At 42.7% G+C, this 24370-nt stretch overlaps 2 pseudogenes; one reads left to right on the top strand and one right to left on the bottom strand.

Annotated features, from left to right (window-relative positions):
• Nucleotides 1-11619: 11619 nt before the first annotated feature.
• Nucleotides 11620-12659, bottom strand: LOC110521004 (annotated as a pseudogene).
• A 5341-nt stretch (nt 12660-18000) lies between these two features.
• LOC110521005 overlaps nt 18001-24370 on the top strand; it is a 41095-nt pseudogene continuing 34725 nt past the window's right edge.

Genomic DNA, 24370 nt, shown 5'->3' on the forward strand with positions numbered 1-24370 from the left:
GTCTGTGAACATAGAGCCGATGTGACTTGCCAAAAAGCTCCAGTTTTGACTCATCTGTCCAAAGGACATTCTCCCAGAAGGATTGTGGCTTGTCAATATGCATTTTAGAAAATTCCAGTCTGGCTTTTTTTATTTTTTATGTTTTTCTTTCAAAAGTGGCGTCCTCCTGGGTCTTCTTCCATGGAGCCCACTTTCGCTCAAAAAGCAACGGATGGTCCGATCAGAAACTTACTTACCTTCACCTTGGTGTTCAGCTTGTATCTCTTTGGCAGTTATCCTTGGTTCTTTTTCTACCATTCACACTATCCTTCTGTTCAATCTGGGGTTGACTTTCCTCATGTGGACGCGCCCAGGGAGGTTGGCTACAGTTCCACGGACCTTAAACTTCTTAATAATATTTGCAATTGTTGTCACAGGAACATCAAGCTGCTGCTTGGAGATGGTCTTGTAGCCTTTACCATGCTTGTCCATTATTTCTTTCTGATATCCTCAGACAAATCGCTCATTTGCTTTCTCTGGTACATGTTCAGTGTGGTGCACACAATGATACCAAACAGCACAGTGACTACTTTTCTCCATTTAAATAGGCTGAATGACTGATTACAAGATTGGTGACATGTGTGATACAATTAAAGGAACAAATTAGTTTGAAATATCACTATAATCTAATTATTTATTATATTTTCTAAGGGGTACCAACAAATGTGTCCAGACCATTTTAAAATATATTTGTAGAATAAGCATTAATTAATCTCTTTTCACAGCTTCTTTGCTTTATTCTATGACATACCAAAGGCATGCAAGTATACATGATAAAATAGCTTTTAATTTCATCACTTTTCAGGAGGAATGAAGCATTATTTCCATGAGCTGTAAGGGTACCAACAAATTTGAGCATGTCTGTATGATTTTGGGAGGATCAAGGGAGCTGAGCCACTGATCCACCAGACAGCTGGGTCAAGAGAGAGTGCAAGCTATTCTCTCTGTCCCATAGCGGTTTACCTAACACCACATGATGTCACTGACCGGTATGGAAAAACTGAAACAGCTTGTGACTTTATCCCCATTTTTGGGTCTGCCTGACCATTCTAGAAGAATAATGGGTTTATGTCATCTGTGTTGACTCAGGACCATGGGGGGGTGGGGGGGCAGAGACCAGTGATTGGATAGTGGGGCGAGCGGTTTGGTGTGTTGTTCGAGGGCGGTGGCTGTGGCTACTGAAGCTGTACTACCATGTGCTGACGTGGTTGCACTGTATCAACTACCTGTGCATGTGCCACATGCTGTTCATGCTCTCATCTCACGGGCTAAGACTGCTCAACTGACTCCAGTGAGGCTGCTCCACTAGCAGAATGTACTTTTAACTATGTCTCATGTGACCCTGAAAAGATGCACAGTGCTCAATGCAGCAACTTTGTTGCCAGTCAAGGAGGACAGAGAGCCACATGACTGTACAGCTCTGGTGGAGCTTGTATCTAAACCAAGGTCAGATTTAACTGATGTCCCTTTGCAGAATGCTGATTTGGACATCTTTGTAGACGGCTCCGCTCAGAGGTCTGAGAAAGGAGAACCACTTGTTGCCTATGCTGTAACAGTGGCAACAACACTCGAAAGTGCTAAATTCCCACCGCAGAACTGTTTGCACTCACAAGAGCTTGTATATTGGCTCAAGGCCAGTCAGTGACCATTTACATAGTCAGTAGATATGCATTTGGTGTGGTACATGATTTTGGAACTCTGTGGAAACAACGGGGCTTCCACACTTCCTCCGGCAAGACTATTGCTCACTCCAAACTTGTTGATAACCTGTTGAAAGCAATTCTTCTTCCACCTGAAGTTGCTGTTTGCAAGTGTTTGGCACATAGTTACTCCTCTGATCCTGTCTCCAAAGGAAACGCTATGGCTGATTTGGCAGCCAAAGCTGTGGCTGTGCCTTTTGACTCACCTGTGTTACAGATGGTTTCACTTCCTGTTCAGAACATCTTCTCTCCCACTGACATTTCTGAATTACAGTCTTCTGTAGGTCCTGTCAAGCTGGGGAAATTGAAGAAGCTGTGTACTTATGACCAGGTGCAGAAACTGTGGTTGGGCCCGGCTGGGCTACCAACTTTACCACGTGTCATGTTTCCCCTATCTTGCTAAGTTGACACATGGCCGTGACCATGTGTCGAAGGGGGGTATGAATAACAATGCAGGAAGGGGAATTCCCATGTCTGTGTCTACTCACCCAACCCCAGAAAGGCCTTTTGAGCATGTGATGGATTTCATTGAGTTGTCACCCTGTCAGGGTAACACGTATTGTTTGGTTTTAGTGGATGCCTTCTCTAAGTAGGTGGAAGCATTTCCATGCAAGCATGCCGCAGCAATGGCTGTTGCAAAGAACCTACTGAGGGAAATCATTCCTAGGTGGGGTCTGCCACCCAAATTAACCTCTGACAATGGTTCACATTTTGTCAGAAAGCCTGCAATTTGACCTTAGAACTCATTGTAGTTATAGGCCACAGGCAGGAGGACTCGTGAAGAGAGCTAATCAGACCCTGAAAATTAAGATGGTTAAACTTATGGCAGAGACTGGTCTCCCCTGGGCCTTTTGGTGTTGATGTACATGAGGGTGCGGGCTCATGGAAACACTGGGTTGGCCCCTCATGAGATGACTGGTAGACCTACAAGGATGTTAAATGCCCCTTTCCCCCAGAACAAGCGGACTCTGATGGGCGGCGACGACGACATAGTAAGTTACTGTACTGCTCTAAACAATGTTCTAAACAAAGGCTTTTTTTCCCAGTGTGAAAGCAGCTTTGCCTCAGCCCCTGGTGGGAATCCTACATAAGCTTCAACCTGGTGACTGGGTTGTGGTCAAGGACCTGAGGAGGAAGCATTGGACCCAGCAGAGGTGGAATGGCCCATTCCAGGTGTTGCTGATATCCCCCACCACTGTTCGAGTGGCTGAGAGATCGACATGGGTACACTCCAGCCACTGCAGGAAGGTTCCATATGATCCAGTTCCAGATTTCCCGGAGGATGGGTTTCCGCCAGACACGACCTAGTTGGCTGTGGGAGAATCAGGATGAAGGATGAATCCTGGTTGTTGCATTGTTTGCCAGCCTCTTCATCTCAATGACTGTTTGAACCCTGCAGAGAGGGGAATAGGCGAAAGGGGAGGATGGCCCAAATATCACCGCAGTCCCAAGGCGGGACATAATAACAGCCTCTCCAGCTCAAGCCATGTCTCAGGACATGAGTCCATTAAACAATAGCCGCCCTGAGACCAGAAGAAGCAGGAGCTTGATGCATCCACTGGATGAGCATGACAGCCAGAATCATGAGGAAAACACTTGGTGGTCACACTATACAGTAAAAACTAAACTAACGGTAGAAAACACCTTTTGTTATGTATGTAGTCTTTTTCACGCTCAGCAATCTCACCATTAAGTAGAGGCCAGCCTTAATTACACTATGTGCACTGGAAGTGGTCTTATCAAATTAAACTAAATGGGGTAAACCTTCACAGGGTAGAACTATGAAGGAAAAATGCATTAACTTCTTGACGCACCCATCCCGTTAGCGGGATCATTTTCATCAACACCCGCTGAGTTGCAGCTCGCCAAATTCAAATTAAATTACTAAACATATTTAATTTTCATGAAATCACAAGTGCAATATAGCAAAACACAGCTTAGCTTGTTGTTAATCCACCTGGCGTGTCAGATTTCAATACAGCTTTTCGGCGAAAGCATAACAAGCGTTTATGTATCTCTTTCAGTAGACAAAATATTACAAACACCTAGCAGCCAAGTAGATTGGTCACGAAAGTCAGAAAAGCAATAGATTAAATTACCTTTGATGACCTTCGGATGTTTGCACTCACGAGACTCCCAGTTACTCAATAAATGTTCCTTTTGTTCCATAAAGATTATTTTTATATCCAAAATACCTCCATTTGTTTGGCGCGTTATGTTCAGAAATCCACAGGCTTGAGCGGTCACGACATCGCAGACAAATATTCCAAATAGTATCCGTAATGTCCACAGAAACATGTCAAACGTTTTTAATAATCAATCCTCAGGTTGTTTTTAAAATATATCATCGATAATACGTTTATCAGCTTTTTCAATAGGAGAGGGAGAGACAATGGCTGCCCCACTCTGTTGCGCAAGCAAAACTCTGCGAACACCCAGCTATCCACTGACGCGATGTTATCTTTCTCGCTCATTCTTCAAAATAAAAGCCTGACACCTTGAGGAAGCCATAGGAAAAGGAATCTGGTTGATATCCATTTAAATGGAGCGAAGGCAGGCTATGGAACATGGAGCTTTTAAAATAGAAGCCACTTCCTGGTTTGATTTTCCTCAGGTTTTCGCCTGCAATATCAGTTCTGTTATACGCACAGACAATATTTTGACAGTTTTGGAAACTTTAGTGTTTTCTATCCTAATCTGACAATTATATGCATATTCTAGTTTCTGGGCCTGAGAAATAGGCCGTTTCAAATGGGTACGTTTTTTAGCCAAAAACGAAAATCCTGACCCCTACACTCAAGATGTTAATGATGATTTGTCATTGTCAAAAGATATAAGAGGCAGATTTGATTGTAAACGTTAGTGTACTAAAATTATTTTAGAACCTAGACACCTATTCTAATCCAACCCCGCCATTGTCACAACCCAAGTAATATCTCCATACCACGTCTAATGAATCCTATTTGGGAATGTTAACATGTGTTAATTATGGTCTTCCCACAAGGATGTAGCTGGATAAATGGAACATGAAATTCTAACTGGCCCGTTAAACGGAATGTGGGGCACACCACCATTCAGGTAGAAACATACGAGCGCTCTCCACATCAATATGGCTCAGCCACGTTTAATGATCATTATTGGATCTGTGGTAACAAGGCATATCTTATTTACCAACAAGTTGGACAGGGTGCTATGTTTTTGGTCAACTAAATATCTCCATTGTTGTAATGCATAAAAATAACTACTCCATTCCACGCAGATTAACACGGATTAGGAGGAGCATTTCACAATTGAATGACGTTCCAATTGAGTCACGACGATCCTCAAAACTTGAGAAGTTTTGGCATGGGTTAATTCCTTGACATGGGGCATCGGAAAATGACCATGACTTAGACCAATTGGGATTTCATTTTGAAACGTTGGTAAATTTAAACCACTTCAGGATTTTAGATAATGAGACCGGAATTACAAGCAGCTCGCCTTACAGAATAGATTATCACTTGATATGTTACTATCGTGGGAAGGGGGAGTGGGCCAAATGATAGGTGAACATTGCTGTACATTCATACCCCAGGGTGAGGGTAACTTGACTATTGTCGTGGAACATCTGGAAGAGCTCAGTGCCGATCTCACCAAAGAACACCAACCGGACAACAATTGGAATCCGTTTGGATGGGTTCAATCATTATTTGGTGTTATGGGAACAACAGTTTTCCATTGGGTCATTTATGGCCAAGTAACATTTTTTGCTGTGCTATTTCTTATTGTCTGTGTTAAAAATCATTGTTGTAAAGTGCTGGATACTGCCCTCATCATGCAATTGCTTGATGTTCATGCTGACTCTGAGGATGATGATGATGAGAATAATGATGATGTATCTATAAATGATAGAATGCCTGTTTTCCAGACCTATTTCCCATTCCTGATTACATATCGGATGATGTGGACCCTAACCCTGATCTTAGAGCTAAGGGTATTGAACTAATGGTCCGCTCAGTTTGTTGGACATATCCCAAGAAAGATAGATTTTCTTTGTGTTAAAAATCAATGAATGGTAAGGATGGACATTTTCATAATTCTGACATCCTATCTTTGTGCGTAGTGTCAGCGTGATGATTGTCCTATTGCTGTAATGAAGCTGGTGTGTGATTTTATCTTTTGTTTCATTTTCCATTCCCGATTGACTGTTTTTGGAAAAGAAAGGTCTAAAACTCAGCAACCCAAAGGAAGGGTGTTTATAATGGATGAAATGTCAGGCACCAGAAATATGTACTTTGTTTAAAATGTATATGTTTACCAATAATCATGTAATGCTTGTACCCTTACATTTTTCTGGAAGAAACTTTGTTTCTTGAGAGGAGAATGTGACAGAAAAATTATGTATTTACCTAATTTGTTGGATATTTAACACGTATTTACTTAACAAACAGTAAAATATTTCTGTCCTGCTAATGCTGTGTTAACTTCTTGACGCAACCCATCCTTTAAGCGGGATAATTGTCATCAGCAACTGCTGAATAGCATAGCGCCACAGTCAAATAATATTACTCACAAGTACAATATTAATCACAAGTGCAATATAAGAAAACACAGTTTAGCCTTTTGTTAATCCACCTGTCTCAGATTTTGAAATGATGCTTTACAGCGAAAGCAATCCAAGCGTTTGTGTAAGTTTATCGATCGCATGACAAAACATTAAGTACACTTAGCATTAGGTAGCTTGGTCACGAAAATCAGAAAAGCAATCAAATTAATTGTTTACCTTTGATGATCTTCAGATGTTTTCACTCATGAGACTCCCAGTTACACATGAAATGTTCCATTTGTTCCATGAAGATTATTTTTATATTCAAAATACCTCCGTTTGTTTGGCGCGTTATGTTTAGAAATCCACAGGAAAGAGCGGTCACGACATCGCAGACGAAAATTCCAAATAATATCCGTAATGTCCACAGAAACATGTCAAACGTTTTTTATAATCAATCCTCGGGTTGTTTTTAAAATATATAATCGATAATCATTCAACCGCAATGGTCTTGTTCAGTAGGAGAGGGAAAGGAAATGGCTGTCCGAACTCTGTTGCGCGAGCAAAACTCATGTGACCACCTGACGCAATGTTATCTTTCTGGCTTATTTTTCAAAATAAAAGCCTGAAACCATACATTTCCAGTAATCTAGTCATTTCAACCTGTTGCATAAATTTTGTAAAAACAAACATGTTGTTTAACAAATCTAAAACCTTTAAAAAGTTGGTGCTGTTTCATCAGCGTAATAGTCAAACTAACTTTTTCCCACTCTTAGCTACAATGTTGGCATGTCCCAAAGGTCAATACTGTTCAGATCGTACATTAATGATCTTCTTTCGGTCTGTACAGGGTCTGAAGTTCCAATGTATGCAGATGATACAGTGATATATGCTTTCATAGATAAAATGGTGGCTCTAACCTCCTATTCTGTTATTGTACAGTCTAGGTCCTCTACCTGGCTATCTAATAATCTAGGTCATTTTATACCAGAGAAAAGTATCTATTTCAATGGGACTCGCTGAACAGGAGGATGTATATAAATCTTCATAGAAACATGAAACACACTGTTTATCTTTTTGGATGAGGTTGCCCTTTTATTGCCCTTCTTAATTGCTGGGATTACATTAGACGTGTTCTGCATTTTTAGATGTCTTTCTAGTAGCCTGCCTGTCTCCTCACCTCCCTCATAAAAACTGTTTCTAAACCTAAACAGTGCATATTCTGCATTTTTGTTTTACATTTCGTTCAACTGAAATGTGATATCTGTGAAATGTCTTGCCAAATCCCTTTCCAAGACACATACAGTATCTCAGTTTCGAATCTTTTTACTGCTTCAGCCCCTTCTCTCTCCTTTTTGAACGCATATGCTATTATTTTCCCTCTAGTATATGATTTAGAGGTTACCCATACTGTGGAAATCCTTTCAGTTAAGCTTATGTTGATCTCAAAAAAGGATCTAAGATCATCTGCTAGTGATTGGCTAAATAGCTAATCTTGTAAATACATGGGGTTGAGTCTAAATCTACCCTTCCTCACATTTTCGGAGTTTATATCAACATGTAACTCTACTATAGCATGATCTGTGAAGGTGATGGGCCCAATCTTGCAATCAATCACATTATCAACCATGAAATTAGATATCAAGAAGGAATCTATTATGGAGTGTGTCTTGTGACAGTGGGTGAAAAAAGCATATTCTTTACCATTCTTAATCTCCATGTCTGTAAGGCCCATATATTCTGCTAGCATATGTATTGCAGGTCTATCCTTTGGCATGGAGTTACCTGTAAATGTACTTCTATCAATCATATTGTACATCACTTGGTTAAAGTCTCCAGCAAGGACGATCTGCCCCTCCATATTTCCCAGTAAAATGTTGACCTCATGAAAAAAAATGAGGGTCCTCCTTGTTAGGAGCATATATGTTGCATAACACTACCTTAATCCCATTTATGTCACACCCTGATGTTTCACCTGTCTTTGTGCTTATCTCCACCCCCCTCCAGGTGTAGCCCATCTTCCTCATTATCCCCAGTGTATTTATACCTGTGTTCTGTTTGTCTGTTAACAGATCGTTTTGTTTGTCAAGCCTACCAGCATTTTTCCACATGCTCCTGTCTTGTTCTCGTTCCTGTTTTCTAGTTTTCCCGATTTTACCATTCTGCCTGCCCCGACCCTGAACCTGCCTGCCTTTCTGTCCCTTGTCACACAACCCTGGATTTTTGACCTCTGCCTGCCCTGACTCCAAGACGGCCTGTCATTCTGTACCTTATGGACTCCGAGCTGGAATACTGACCTCTGCCTGCCCTTGACCTATCATTTTGCCTGCCCCGTTCCAGTAATACACTTTTGTTAATCCGACACTGTCTGCATCTGGGTCTTCTCCTGAAACGTGATAATTTATAAGAGCCTCAATGCAGATAAGCCTGCCAAACTCAGTGTTGCTTCAAAATTACAAAATTGAATATAGTGCTTATCAGAATAATACATGAGCTATGATTAACTTCTGCAACCCAGCCTCTAAATTTCAGTGCTTCTGTATCTGTTAAATGTGATTCCTTTTTGAACACAATATCCACCTGATTTGATTTTAAAAATGTAAAAATATTTTTCCTCTTCACTTGGTTACCACAACAATTTCTGTTCCAAGAAATGATATTTACATAACCATCAGCCATTTTTGCTCTGAGTTGTTATTGCCTGTGTAATTATAGTTAAGTGTACCATTTAACACGTGACAACTCTAATGAACATCATTATATAATATATGCTGCTGCTGTACAATAAAACAGTGCAAATAAATTTAGAAAACCAATCCCAAAATAAAACAAAGAAACTAGGAATCATCACATAACTGTTTTTGATGCTGCAAAATTCCATACGCTAACGCTTAAATTCCTTAAGGCGCTTAAGGATCATTTTGACACATTGGTGCGGCTGGCTTCCGGGTTAAGCGAGCAGTATGTCAAGAAGCAGTGTGGCTTGGCTCTCGACCTTCGTTGAGTCCTTAGGGGAGTTGCAGCAATGAGACAAGATCGTAACTTCTGGTACATGGTGTTGCATGTGAATGTTTATCCTTTTTATTTATTTACCCTGTTTTTCTCCCCAATTTCGTGATATCCAATTGGTAAAATTTGAGAACATTGGCCATGATGTCAATCCAGCATGATTTCTTCCGCATTCAAAACTACTGGAAACTTGGAAGTGGGAAATCTTTGAGTTTGAGACAACTGGGAACTCGGAAAAAAAACTAGCTTCGACTTGGAAATAATTTTGAACGTTCATCCAACTCAGAATTCCAAGGGAGCACATCACAAGGTGAGTTCGAAAATGTATTGTATGCTGCTGCATGTATGATGTAATGTGCCAGGGAGATATGTATACTGTAGCCAAGAAAGTAATACTAAGTGTATGTTGTGTAGTAAGCTGTTAGTAGCCCATGTGCCTCACCCTAATAAGTTGGTCCCTGTCCTCCTCATATCTTAGCCTACGGTTCTATCTTGGTGGTGCACATGTAGCCTATAGCCTGTTTTAGAGAAATGTAATCATTAAATATTGTCTGCTTATATGCCCTCTCTAACTTTCCTACTGTTCTGACTTGGTGTAATACTGTAAGAATGGCCCTTGTTCTGAATTCTTTCGCTGTACATTTCAAAATTGCTGGACAATAGTTATATTGACTACGTCCATCCTGACTCGGATTGCCTCTTATCCACTCGTTGTTGCCATAGTTTGTACATCTCAATTGTCAGTAGAAACCACATTTGTTTAAGCAAGTCAGCCATGTTTTTAAAAAATGCAGTAAATGAGGCTGAATGAACTGTTTTGCTGCCAGACAAGGCTCTGCTGATAGCCAGGTGTAGCTGTGGTAAGGATTCTTTCCATGGTGCTGAAAATAAATTTATGTTTTTACTCCATCCCATGGGTCTCCCAGACTAGGCCGGCTGTGACACAGCCTGGATCAAACCCGAGGCTGCACTCCCGCCTCAACACTCAATGTAAAATTTGTGATTTCCAACTTGTTGTGTGATGTTTATGTCCAATGGCTGATGAGCACCGATATGTTTAATCTATAATTTCTCTTCATATGACAAGGATTGAAAAGGACTGGCCAGCAGATTGTCAACTTCATTCATCATTGATGACTTCTTGTCTAGCTTGCCTTGATCAGTCCAATCAATGCTGCGGTAGATATAACGTGACTTGACATCATTTTATCTGTGGCCAATGACCTTGAGCCTTGAGCTTCTAATGTAAGTCTATGGCAGCACCCAAGGGGCTTGAATTTTCGAGCTCTACCAATAGATTTTGCAGTGATGTAGTGTCCCGAGTGACAGAACACTGAGCCAATCACGGCACAACTAGAGACCACAGAATCACTGAGCTAGGCTGAAACACCTGCATTTTGGAGCTCAAAATAGCAAAAAAAGAGACCTGTTTGCATGCGGCTGTCACACCAGCCTTCGCTTTGGCTCCCCATCCTGTCCAGCTCAGGCGTTCGGTGTCCCCGAACCTACTGCTGGCAAACGCCCTTCACTCATCAACCCCTGACTTGTCTCGTCATCATTACACACCTGGTTCTAATCCCCACTCTATCACTGTATATATATATATATATATATATATATATATACACACACTCCCTCTGTCATTGGTCTTTGTCGGTCATTGCAAATGTTACTTGTTTTTCTGAGAGGAATCTCTCCTACTATTTCCTAAGCACTTCATAAAACGTATGTTATATACAGTGTCGATATTTTCGATCACTATGTTTGATGTACAGTTGCAAGATGACATGGCGTCATACGGGTTGTTCTGAACAGCATGAGCCTGTTTGTCTATATTCCGTCTCTCACAGTTGATAAACAATTACAGACCTCTACATGCTTTGTAAGTAGGAAAACCTGCAAAATCGGCAGTGTATCAAATACTTGTTCTCCCCACTGTATATGTATACACTTTGGAGAAGTGTGTGGCCAATTGGAGACACCAGTTAGTCCTCTCTCTCAAACCCTTTGTAAGGGTTTTTGTCGGTGGAAGAAGGATCAGACCAAAGCGCAGCGTGGTAAGTGTTCATGATGATTTAATCCAAACAAACTGAACACTGAAATACAAAACAATAAACGATAAGAACAAACCGAAAACCGAAACCGTACCGTGTGGCCCAAACACTCACATGGAAACAAACACCCACAAACCAAAAGTGAAACCCAGGTTACCTAAGTATGATTCTCAATCAGAGACAACTAACGACACCTGCCTCTGATTGAGAACCATACTAGGCCAAACACAAAAACCAACACAGAAAATCAAACAGACTGCCCACCCCAACTCACGCCCTGACCATACTAGAACAAAGAATAAAATAACAGAACTATGGTCAGAACGTGACACCCTTGTAATTTTTTATCTTATGTTACATGATAAAAAATATTCCTGGAAAATGTGCGGTAGGTGCACCTACCCCACATTTTCCAGGAATATTCTTACCTTGTTACTGAATGTATCCAGGGTATTTTTTGATTTTGTTATCAACAAATGTGGCGAAAAGTAAAGTAAATGTAAAATGCACATAAAATCAACAGTGTTTGGAGTCAGTCTTGTTTCAGGTGAACTGCTGTGTCCTCGACTGTGGTCTAATAATTTTCCCATAATCTCCAAACTGTTTTCTTGCTTCACGAGTCACGTCTTTTTCATGTTATTACCAATGTTTTGTTTTAGTTGTATGAAAAGCTCTTCCAAAATAAAGTAATTATACTGATCATGATGTTGTGGTTGTTGTTGTAGTAGTAGTGCCATACCAGAGCCCTGTTCTGGTTCTGCAGCAGGATGACCAGGAGAAAGCAGGCCTTAGTGAAGATGCTGCTTCCCTTGTCAGGCACCTTGTCTCCTGCCTTCTCCCTGTAGATCTGCAGCAGATCCAGCAGCATGTCCACAGAGTTCTCTACGTCATACACCGCCTTGATTGTCTTGTCATACTGGTGGAGGGGGACACTCTTAAGGAAGGAAGGTAGCCACGATGGCAGAGAATGTTTATGTTTAGTAAAAAAATTATATGAAAAAAACATTGGACATTCTGAACAGGGCAATACATATCACATAAAGTGAAAGTAATAAGAATGATTTTTTTTTTTTTACCTGTGTGAGATTGATTTGGGCCTGGGCACAACACAACACAACACAACACAACACAGTGGCTGTATGAAAGCACTACAGGAATGTGGGAGGAGGACCCACCTTGGAGAGGTTGAGGAGGACCTGGATGGCATAGGTAATGAACCCCATGCAGGGGATGATCCGTTTGCAGCTGCGGATGAGCGCCGAAGATGACCAGCGTGGCTCCGCTCTTCACCAGACGCTCACAACACTCTGGGGACAGCCAGAATGCACACATGCACTTCTACTGCCAATCATTTTCCCTAACACAGAGTTCATCATATCAGTAGTCCAATAGCACCATCCAGTGTACTACTCTGGCTCACATAATTTGCTGCAACCATTCATATGGTAATGAGAAACATTTTATGTACACCAAGGGTACAAAACATTAGGAACACTTTCCTATATTGAGTTGCACCCCTTTTGCCTTCGTTGGGGCATGGACTCTACATGGTGACGAAAGCATTGCACAGGGATGCTGGTCCATGGGGTGGTGTGGTCTGCCCAACGCATCACAGGAGCAAACTACCTGGCCTCCAGGACACCTACAGCACACGATGTCACAGGAAGGCCAAGAAGACTATCAAGGACAACAACCACCCGAGCCACTGCCTGTTCACTCCGCTATCATCCAGAAGGCGAGGTCAGTACAGGTGCATCAAAGCTGGGACCGAGAGACTGAAAAACAGCTTCTATCTCAAGGCCATCAGACAGTTAAATAGACATCACCGGTTATGTAACCTGCACATTAGAGGCTGCTACCCTTTAAACATATTCTTGAAATCACTGGCCACTTTAATAATGGAACACTAGTCCCTTTAATAATGTTTACATATTTTTGCTTTACTCATCTCATATGTATATACTGTATTCTATTCTACTGTATTTTAGTCTATGCCACTCTGACATTGCTCATCCTAATATTTATATATTCAATAATTCCATTATTTTAGTTGTAGGTTTGTGTGTATTGTTGTGAATTGTTAGATATTACTGCACTGTTGAAGCTAGAAACACAAGCATTTTGCTACACCCGCAATACCATCTGCTAAGCATGTGTATGTGACCAATAAAATTTGATTTGAGGACAAAACAAAGACAGTGTTTCAATCTCGTTGTTTCTGAGACCACATTATAGACGAGAAGTGATAGTTGGCCTCAGACAACAAAACACACTGATCCAAGGTCAGTTGACTTCATCCATCCTAATAGGAACAGTACTTTATCTGTCATCTTAACTGATCCTAGATCAGCAGTTAAAGGTACACTTGGAGTCAGAAAGGTTAAATACACCTTAGGCAAATACATCTAAACTCTGTTTTTCACAATTCCTGACATCTTCCAGCCTCACATTAAGAATCTCCAATCCAAAATTAAATCTAGAATCGGCGTCCTATTTTGCAATAAAGCCTCCTTCACGATGTAATTTACAAAATATCCTCCAACACTCTACTCAGCAAATTGGATGTAGTCTATCACAGTGCCATCCGTTTTGTCACCAAAGCCCCATATACTACCCACCACTGCGACCTGTATGCTCTTGTTGGCTGGTCCTCACTACATATTCGTCACCAAAACCCACTGGCTCCAGGTCATCTTTAAGTCTTTGATAGGTAAAGCCCTGCCTTATCTCAGCTCACTGTTCACCATAGCAAAACCCACCCATAGCACACGCTCCAGCAGGTATATTTCACTGGTCATCCCCAAAGCCTACACCCCCTGTGGCCACCTTTCCTTCCAGTTTTCTGCTGCCAATGACTGGAACGAATTTCAAAAATCACTGAAGCTGGAGACTTCTCTCTAACTTTTCGCATCAACTGTCAGAGCAGCTTACCGATCACTGTACCTGTACACAGCCCATCTGTAAATAGCACACCCAACTACCTCATCCCCATATTGTTATTTATTTATTTTTTCTCTTTTGCACCCCAGTCCCCAGTATCTCTACTTGCACATCATCATCTGCACATTCATCACTCCAGTGTTAATTCTAAATTGTAATTATTTCGCCACTATGGTCTATTTATTGCCTTACCTCCCTAATCTTACTATATTTGCACACACTGTACATGGATTTTTCTATCGTGTTATTGACTGTGCGTTTGCTTATCCCATGTGTAACTCTGTGTTGTTTTTTGTCACACTGCTTTGCTTTATATTGGCCAGGTCGTAGTTGTAAATGAGAACTTGTTCTCAACTGGCCTACCTGGTTAAATAAAGGTGAAATAAAAAATTTAATTTAAAAAACAGTCGCGTCAAACAGCGCAGCCAGAATAACAGCAAAGTAGGTTTGCGTTTGTTTGTGTTTGTTTTGCGTTTGTTTAAGCTGTTTTCTTGTGACATTTATTTGGATACATGCATAACAATGAGCTAATGATGCACAATTTGTCTAGGTAAGTCTATGGTTGCCTAGAGTGGTTCTCAATCAGAGGCAGATGTTTATTGTCGTCTCTGATTGGAACCATATTTAGGCAGCCATATTCTTTGAGTGTTTCGTGGGTGATTGTTCCTGTCTCTGTGTTTGTTTGCACCAGATAAGGCTGTTTAGGTTTTTCACGTTACGTTTATTGTTTTGTATTGTATCGTCATTATCTCTATTAAAGATGTATGAAGATAACCACGCTGCATTTTGGTCCGATCCCTGCTACACCTCCTCTTCAGAGGAAGAGGAAGAAGAAAACCTTAACAGAATCACCCAACTACAACAGGACCAAGCGGCGTGGTGACAGGCAACAGTAGCAGCGAAATCCAGATTTCTGGACATGGGAGGAAATCTTGGATGGTAAAGGACCCTGGGCTCAGCCTGGAGAATATCACCGCCCCAAAGAAGAGCTGGAGGCGGAGAAGGCGGAGAGGCGCTGGTATGAGGAGGCAGCATGGCGACGCGGATGGAAGCCCGAGAGTCAGCCCCATTTCTTGGGGGGGAACACAGGGTGTATGGCGAAGCCAGGTAGGAGACCTGCGTCAACTTCCTGTGCTTACCGGGGGGCTAGAGAGACAGGGCAGGCACCGTGTTATGCTGTGGAGCGCACGGTGTCTCCAGTGCGGGTGCATAGCCCGGTGCGGTACATACCAGCTCCTCGTATCGGCCGGGCTAGAGTAAGCATCGAGCCAAGTGTCATGAAGACGGCTCTACGCATCTGGTCTCCAGTGCGTCTCCTTGGGCCGGCTTACATGGCACCAGTCTTGCGTACGGTGTCCCCGGTTCGCCTGCATAGCCCAGTGTGGGCTATTCCACCTCGCCGCACTGGCAGGGTGACCGGGAGTATTCAACCAGGTAAGGTTGGTCAGCCTCGGTGCTCCAGAGCTCCAGTGCGCCTGCAAGGTCCGGTCTATCCAGTACCACCTCCACGCACCAGCCCTCCGGTGGCAGCTCCCCGCACCAGGCTTCCTGTGCGTGTCCTCGGCCCAGTACCACCAGTGCCAGCACCACGCACCAGCGTCCAGCTTCGCCTGTCCAGCGCTGCCAGAGCCTTCCTCCTCTCCAGCGCTGCCGGAGTCTCCCGCCTGTCCAGCGCTGTCAGAGCCTTCCTCCTCTACAGCGCTGCCGGAGTCTCCCGCCTGTCCAGAGCTGCCAGTCTGCAAGGAGCCGCCAGAGCTGCCAGTCTGCAAGGAGCCGCCAGAGCTGCCAGTCTCCAAGGAGCCGCCAGAGCCGCCAGTCTGCAAGGAGCCGCCAGAGCCGCCAGTCTGCTTAATTTAATCGGATGAACGAGAGTCAGACATTTTCGGCCCCTGCCACCCCAACAGCGTTAGACCAACCAGTAACGCCCAGGTCCGTAGAGTCTGAAAAGCCACAAGATGTTTTGGGGGAATTGGAAATGTACTTAATCCTGGATGTACGGATCTGACGGCATTGCAAAAGGCTAGAGAGATCCAAACGGGTGTGGGTCTCGGTATACAGGAGGCTGTGGCTTTCTCGGACATAGTCAAATTTGAAAACTTTCTGAATATCAAGATTGTGGCTTTGTACCACAGTAGAGCTAATGCAGCTCTCTTGAAGTTCCAAAACACCCCCCAACCGCATCCTCAGATTCTGTACTTTTATGTGCAAAACGAATATTACTACGCCGTTACCAACATCACAGCGTTCATAGGGGCCTAGGGGTAGGGGTCTACCACGACATTCAAGGGGGAAAAGTGGTCTGCAGAAGGATCCAATTGTGCACTACTCTTTCTAAAACATTTTAGAAAGCCACAGTACAGAAACTTCACGTTTATAGCCCACAATGCTAGAGCCTACGATTCTTACCTGCTTCTGAATCCATTGATACAGCAAGGCGTGGCACCCAGGGTCATAGCCCACAATGCTAGAGGTAGTAAAATATTGTGTTTTGTAGACTCAGCCTTCAACCAGAGATACATTGACAGTTTAAGCTTCCTACCCATGCGATTGGCTCAAATGCCAGAGGCCTTGGGTTTTGGAAACTCTGTGAAAGGCTGGTTCCCCCACTTCTTCACATCTGAGGAGAATCTACATTATGTCGGATCATATCCCAGCCCAGAAATGTACGGGTGTGATCAAATGTCTCCCAAAGAGCGTGAGAGATTCATGACGTGGTACGAGACAGTAAGACATGGCACCTTTGATTTCCATAAAGAGATGGAATCATACTGTGACAATGATGTGGTTATACTTCGTGAAGGATGCCTCAGATTCAGAGAAGAGGTAATCAAAGATGCAGGCATTGACCCCTGGAGTTATACAACTATTGCATCGGCATGCATGAAAACCTACCGTACACACTATCTGCCTACAGCCTCTATAGCTATCCCCTCGCCTGACAACTACCGACGCCAATTCAAGTCATACTCTAGTGGGTCCATTCAATGGTTAGAGTATATGGCCCAGGATAAAGACATTTTTATTCAACATGCTTTGAATCGAGGGGAGAAGGCATTTGGCTCTTACCATGTAGATGGCTACACCCAGATTGACGGGGTTGAGACCGTACAACGGTTGTTTCTTCCATGGTTGCAAATCTTGCTTTGTGCCCCAGACCATGTGTGTCCTAACCCAAAATACATTTGGGGAAATGTACCAAGAGTTTCAAGACAAATTGGATTCTTTACAGGCTACTTACGGTCTAAAAGTGGTTGTTTTGTGGGAGCACGAATGGACCGCCCTCAAAAAGTATGATACTCATGTTCAAGCCTTCCTTTCCAGCTATGACACCCCAGAACCCCTGGAACCCCGACAGGCCTTGTATGGCGGCCGTACCAATGCTTTGACATTGCGGTATGTAGCACAACCCGACGAGACAATAGGCTATGTAGATTTCACATCCCTTTATCCTCATGTAATGAGTTCCTCATGCTATCCTATAGGGCATCCGGAAATTATTCATCGTGATTTTGACTTACCTCAAAACTATTTTGGTCTGATCAAAGCAACAGTCTACCCTCCTAGGGGTTTGTTTATACCAATGTTGCCTTACAGGGGCCCTCAAGGAAAACTTTTCTTTCCCCTTTGTCGCACCTGCAGTGAAAACAAACAACAAACCCCATGTGATCACTCCGATCAAGAAAGGGCCCTGACAGGGGTGTGGGTCACAGTTGAATTCTCTAAGGCTTTAGAGATGGGGTATCGTGTGGCCAAAATCTTTGACGTATGGAACTTTTCCAAGAAATCAGACACTCTTTTTAAAGAGTACATCAAGACATTCTTGAGATGCAAGCAAATGGCTTCAGGCTATCCTGCATCGGTCACAGATCAAGAGAGCAAAGACAGGTACATTCAAGACTATCACGACAGAGAAGGCATCCTTCTTGACCCTGACAGAATAGAGGTCAACAAAACCAAACAAAATGTGTTGAAATTGTACTTAAATTCGCTTTGGGGCAAATTAGCGCAGAGGTGTAATATGCTAACAATGTCGATTATTAAAGACCCTAAATCATTTTTGGAATTTGTTTTTTCGGACCAATACGAAATTTCACATTTTTCATTCTTGAGTCAAGACATTGCCTTGGTGCAATGGCGACGTAACAAGAAGTGGGTTCTACCCCCGGGTAATGTAAATGTGTTTCTTGCAGCATTTACCACGGCCTATGGCCGACTTGAACTGTACAAGCTCATGGAGCAGCTTCAGAGGCGGGTTCTTTACCACGACACAGACTCTGTGGTCTATGTAAGCAAACCGGGGGATTGGAGCCCCCCACTCAGCAACTATATGGGTGGCTTAACGAGTGAACTCGCAGAGGGTGACCATATCACAGAATGGTCCTCCTGTGGTCCCAAAAGCTATGCTTTTAGGACTCAAAAGAATCACGTGGTGTTGAAAGCCAAAGGTGTGACTCAAAACTATGAAAATGCCCAGCGTGTAAACTTGGAATCAATCACACGTTCCTAAATGACAGGAATAGTGACTTGGAGATTTTGAGCTCCTACAAAAAGATTGTTAGGGATAAAAAGGGCTTCCATCTGAGGAATGCCCCACTTACTAAAAGATTCAGGGTAGTCTATGACAAGAGACTGCTTTTGCCTGACGGGACCACATTGCCCTATGGCTACTGACTTATGCTACATGCAGCAGTGTGTCAGGCGTGACTCAAAACTATGAAAATGCCCCGCGTGTAAAACTTGGAATCAATCACACGCTTGGTCGAGGGGTTCCTAAATGACAGGAATAATGACTTGGAGATTTTGAGCTCCTACAAAAAGATTGTTAGGTATAAATAAGGGCTTCCATCTGAGGAAGGCCCCACATTCTAAAAGATTCAGGGTTGTCTATGACAAGAGACTGCTTTTGCCTGACTGGACCACATTGTCCCTTTGGCTACTGACTTATGCTACAAGCTACAGGGTGTCTTAAAGCTTAAGATATAATGACTGCTGTAGAACGTTTTGACCCCCGGTTGCAACTACCATTTTCGGCCTTAATCGCAGGGCCTTCGAATAGTGGTAAAACTTGTTTTGTAAAAATTATTTTATGTTATCTCAAAAGCCTGATAATGTTGTGTGGTGTTCTTGTTATCAACCTCTGTATGATGAATTGTTGAAGACAATAAAAATCAAGTTTGTTGAAGGAATACCTGATTTCCTGTCTGATGATGAACTTTTACCTCCTCATAAAAACAATCTGCTGGTTTTGGACGGTATGCTATTTGCAGGTAGCGAACATCCTGAAATTGCCCGAGCATTTACCCAATATAGTCATCATAGAAACCTGTCCGTGCTTTACTTGGTGCAGAATGTGTTTCACCAAGGTAAAAATAGCTGCACCATCAGTTTGAACGCCAATTACATGGTTTTGTTCAAAAACCCTAGAGACAAACTACAAATTAACACTCTAGCTCAGCAGATGTACCCGGGAAGGAAATCCTACTTTATGGAAAGCTACGAGGACGCTACCAAAGCGCCATTTTCTTATTTAATCGTGGATTTAAAAGCAAATACTCCAGAACACCTGAGGCTACGAACAGGTCTGTTCCCGTGGGAGTGGCCGGCTGCGTACATTCCTAAAAAGTAACCGCTATGTCTCTGCGTTTAAAAAGAAACCTGCCCCTCTTGAGAAGCCTAGTTGGGGCTACATCTAATGAACGGAAGGCCATCTTGGGTCACTGTTCTTCAGATCTCATATTATCCCTATGTGAGATTGCTTTGAATATTCTCAAAGGACGCATTCCACTCACCCTGACACAATTGAAAAAATTAAAGAGACAAAAGACTGCGATCAAACTCTTTGCCAATAAAAGGGTCAGTCTTCAAAAGAAATGACATAGCATACAACAGTCTGGCGATTTTATTCTACCTTTACTAAGTATAGCCGTGCCCTTCATCACCAGCCTTATTGCTGCCAGACGTGGGGGTTGAACCAAGGGGGATGGCCAATAAAATGTATCTGGTACCACAACAAGAGTTGGATAGACTTAAAAAACAAGTGCAGGGTCCTGAAAATATCAGACAAACAGCTGAAAATGATTTGGATACGGCCATGAAGGATATTTTGAATCAAAAAGGATTGAACCCCTATGATAAGGTCCAAAAATACACAAACCTCTTGCAAAGGTATTTGTCCTTGGTGAAACAAGGGGAGAGAGAGAGACAGGCCATTTAACTATTTCCCTACAGGACCCTTTAAAAGATGACGAGCCTAGCGAGACCCAAGCCCCTGTAATGCCTGTACCTGTGAGCTTACCGTCTGAAGATCAAATGCCTGTTGAAGATAAAGTTATGCATGACTTGTTAACCCATGTTCCGGCACGTAACAGGAAAAATGTTAGCTACATTATGAACAAGATAAAAGACTCAAATGGGGCAGCTACTTGGAACGACAAAGGAGAGTTTATCCTTCAGGGTTCTGTTGTCAAGGGTTCACATATGCTTGACTTGCTTAAAAGTACCACATCTGCCCCATTGGCAAGGTTGCTGATGACAGAAGACCTCCAGGGTGGCTTCAGTTTCTTAAGGCCCTGGCCATCCTCAACATTCCCCTCTCGGGTGTACCCAACTATAAGCTTCATCAACAGATTCACTCTTTAAAACACAAAACTTCAACGAGATACAGCACCCCTAAATACGCCCCAAAACCCTTGCATCCTTATGAAATGAATGACGATAACCCATTTACCCCCCTGAACGCCTCCAGACCTTTCCCTAATCCCGATCTCTCTGGGTGGTTAGACTTTTGAATGACTATGATTAAATTCAATAAATTTTATTTGAAAAAATAAGCAATTTAACATTTGTGGCATTCTTGAAACATTTGGCGTGAGCATACGTCTTGATTACACGTTCTTAAAGGATACACATTTGAACACTTTTGATATTTTCTAACAAAACAAGCTACAACGTTATCATTACTTCTTAAATCATCCTTATAAAGAGACATAACATCTTCAAAAGAAACTCCCCGGGCTCTTTGGCATAGGTAGAATACACAGTGTTGACCGCATGTAGTGGAAAGGTTATCTTGCACCTGTTTGATGTTGTAGTATATCTTTGAGCAGTTTTTGGTCAAAAATTCTTTAATAGATTTGGGGAAATATGAAAAACCGGGGGGAAAGCCATAGGAATCAAAAATAGTTGAGATTTTTCTTCCTCCTTCCTCTTCTAATGTCACAGCTAGCCAATGTTCACCCGGCATGTGTTTAGGATGGGTATTGACAATAAACATGGCAGGCCGCACCATCCATTTCTCCATAGGTAATTCATCACAAGCCAACACTCCACAAAATTGTTTTCCAATCAGTCGGCTCATGAGCCCTTCCAACTCTTGGGTATTCATGTCTTTGCTCAACGATCCTTAATAATAATCTACTAAAACCTGTCTTCGGCTATTCACCTCCAAGTTTGAATCAGAGCAGGCATAAACAATCATGCTAACGGTACAGGCTAAAGGTGTACGGAAACGCATTTCCAGCCTGAGGTTACCTTGGGACACACGAAAGATTTCCTGAGGTGTCATCATCAGGGGATAAATTGAAATCATACATTGTGTAACCCTCTGCAAAATCATTTCTGTCAATAGGTAAAGAGAGATCTTTTAGATGCCTCCCTGGTAGCCAGGAATAGATTGTAAAATTCTCGCACAGATATGTTGTTATTAAATTGCGGTTGGAAAGCCTTAGCAGGGACCTGACGTCCGTCCTGACACAGAGCTACATTCTCTGCATTGAAGTGTTGAAAGTTAAATGGGTTTTTATATAAGCTGCCCGTATTGGAGGCATGATCAACCAAACCTATAACCACGTATTGCGGTAAAGGGCCTAGAAATAGGTTTTCTTCCTGGTTGGATTTTTATCTGGGTTTCGCCTGTAACATCAGTTCTGTGGCAATCACAGACAATATCTTTGCAGTTTTGGAAACGTCAGAGTGTTTTCTTTCCAAAGCTGTCCATTATATGCATAGTCGAGCATCTTTTTGTGACAAAATATCTTGTTTAAAACGGGAACGTTTTTCATCCCAAAATTAAAATAGCGCCCCCTAACACCAAGAGGCTAGGTAAGAAAGTTTAAAAATAGGTCTTAGACATGGCAAAATACATACAATTGCAAGACAATTTTCTTCAAAACTGCAACATTTTATTTCACCCCATGACAAAATGTGTAGAATTGCAGGTAATAAGCTTTAAACCTGCAACATTCTCTTCACCAACATAAGGCGTGTGAACAGTTTGTGTCATGAACAGAGCTTGTGCCCATAGAAATAGACGTGGTGCGTGTGCACGCGCGGGATGTTGCCCAATGCTAGAAGGAGGGCACCAGAGTGAAAAAGTTTGGGAACCCCTGAGCTAGAGGTTGGTAGAGAGAAAAGCAATCGATTGACTGACCAGGGTCAAATAAACCACCATTTCTCTCAAATAAAAAGTCTGCCGAGATAAAATGATGATTAAAAGCAACACTTATCCCATTTTTCTCAGTTATGCCAGAGTCAGACAGAACTTGCTTAGGCAGAGAAGAAGATGAATTTGTATGTGCATGTACTAATGTTTTCCTAAATGTAAAAGGATCTGCAGCAGAGTCAGAGCTTAAAAAGTAGCTTGATTTAGCTTACTTAATCGAGATAGTACATCTGCAATGTGCCGGGATGGGTGGTGCATGCATGTTTACTAACCTTCCGCTCCCATAGAAAGCTTTTGTTTGTTTAGTAAATGACATGGGTGGTATAGCATCTACAGCAGGGGTAGCCAATCCTCATCCTCCTGGAGACCTACTGGGTGTAGAGGCTTTTGCTCCAGCCCTACTCAAAAAACACCTGAGGTAACATTATCTCTCCAGGAGAAGGGTTGGCCATCCCCGATCTACAGTATGCATGATGCCAGCTAATCTGAGTGGAAGTTCTATATTCCTGTATGTTGGGCATTACGAGGAGCCATGCTGTTCATTCCTCCCTCCCTCTAAGATGTGTTTTGTAAAAACAAATGAATGGATTAATCCACTAATTAGTATTGGAGGCAACCTTTTTACAGCCAAACAAATGAAAAGAGGAAAAACATAACTGTGACTGACTGGCAGGCCAGGTGGTGTGTCATTAAGCTCTGCTGTGCTGTGTGATTAAGTAGCCCCACAGCAGCTATGAGGCTGTGCTTCGAATGAATGGAGTGATAAATGCCTCAAATGAGTGACTTCTGTCTGCCTGCGGTCGCTATGGAAATAGAGGCAATGCAGAAATGGAACTGTGGAATTGGTTGCCATGGAGGCACGCTGTGATGCTTTGTGAGGCTCTTAAGTTTGCAAATGTCCTTGTACTGGAATGGATAATGGTAGGATTCTTTTTTTCAAAGGTGGAAAGAGAGGCTTTTGTGTCAAAGGCTATTATAGAACACAATGGTTGTGTGGGACAATGCAAAGCATGACTCATTGTAACACACGGCTAAGAGAACAAAACATGGATGTCTTTTAGTTCACCCTCACTAAACACTTACCCTTTTCAATATCAATACCATTTTCTGGTGGTACTGAGTACTGACATATTGGAACGAAAATGTAAATAAGAGAAAGAGAATGTATGAAAGACCTTTTCGTTAAATAATAAAATAATATATACCAGAAAAATCTGCTGTGACATTTCAATTTCCCCCCTGGGGATCAATCAATATTAGTTGAATCAGAAATTTTGTGCACGGACAGAACAAAAGCCAGAAAACCCTTGGCCCTCCAGATCTGGAGCGTCCCACCCCTATGCTAACAGAAACACATCAATCAGACAATCAATCAAAACTATATTTCCTGTCCCCAGGTGCGTCTCGCCTGAAGGCGAGGTCAGAGGTACCGGTAACGGACCAGTGTTCCACAACCCCTGCTACAGCCAGGCCATCTGTCATAGCCGTGGTGATGGCTACTCGTGTTTCTGCATGCCTGGGTTCCAGGGTGTGCGCTGCCAGATAGAGGTGAACAAGTGTGTCACAGCCCTGCAGGAACGGAGCCACCTGTATAGACAGGGTGGGCAGGTACGACTGTCTCTGCAGCCCAGGGTTTACAGGTAAAATGAGAAGAGACAGCTCC

This window comes from Oncorhynchus mykiss, chromosome 30 (genome assembly GCF_013265735.2).
Source record: "Oncorhynchus mykiss isolate Arlee chromosome 30, USDA_OmykA_1.1, whole genome shotgun sequence".
NCBI lineage: Eukaryota > Metazoa > Chordata > Actinopteri > Salmoniformes > Salmonidae > Oncorhynchus > Oncorhynchus mykiss.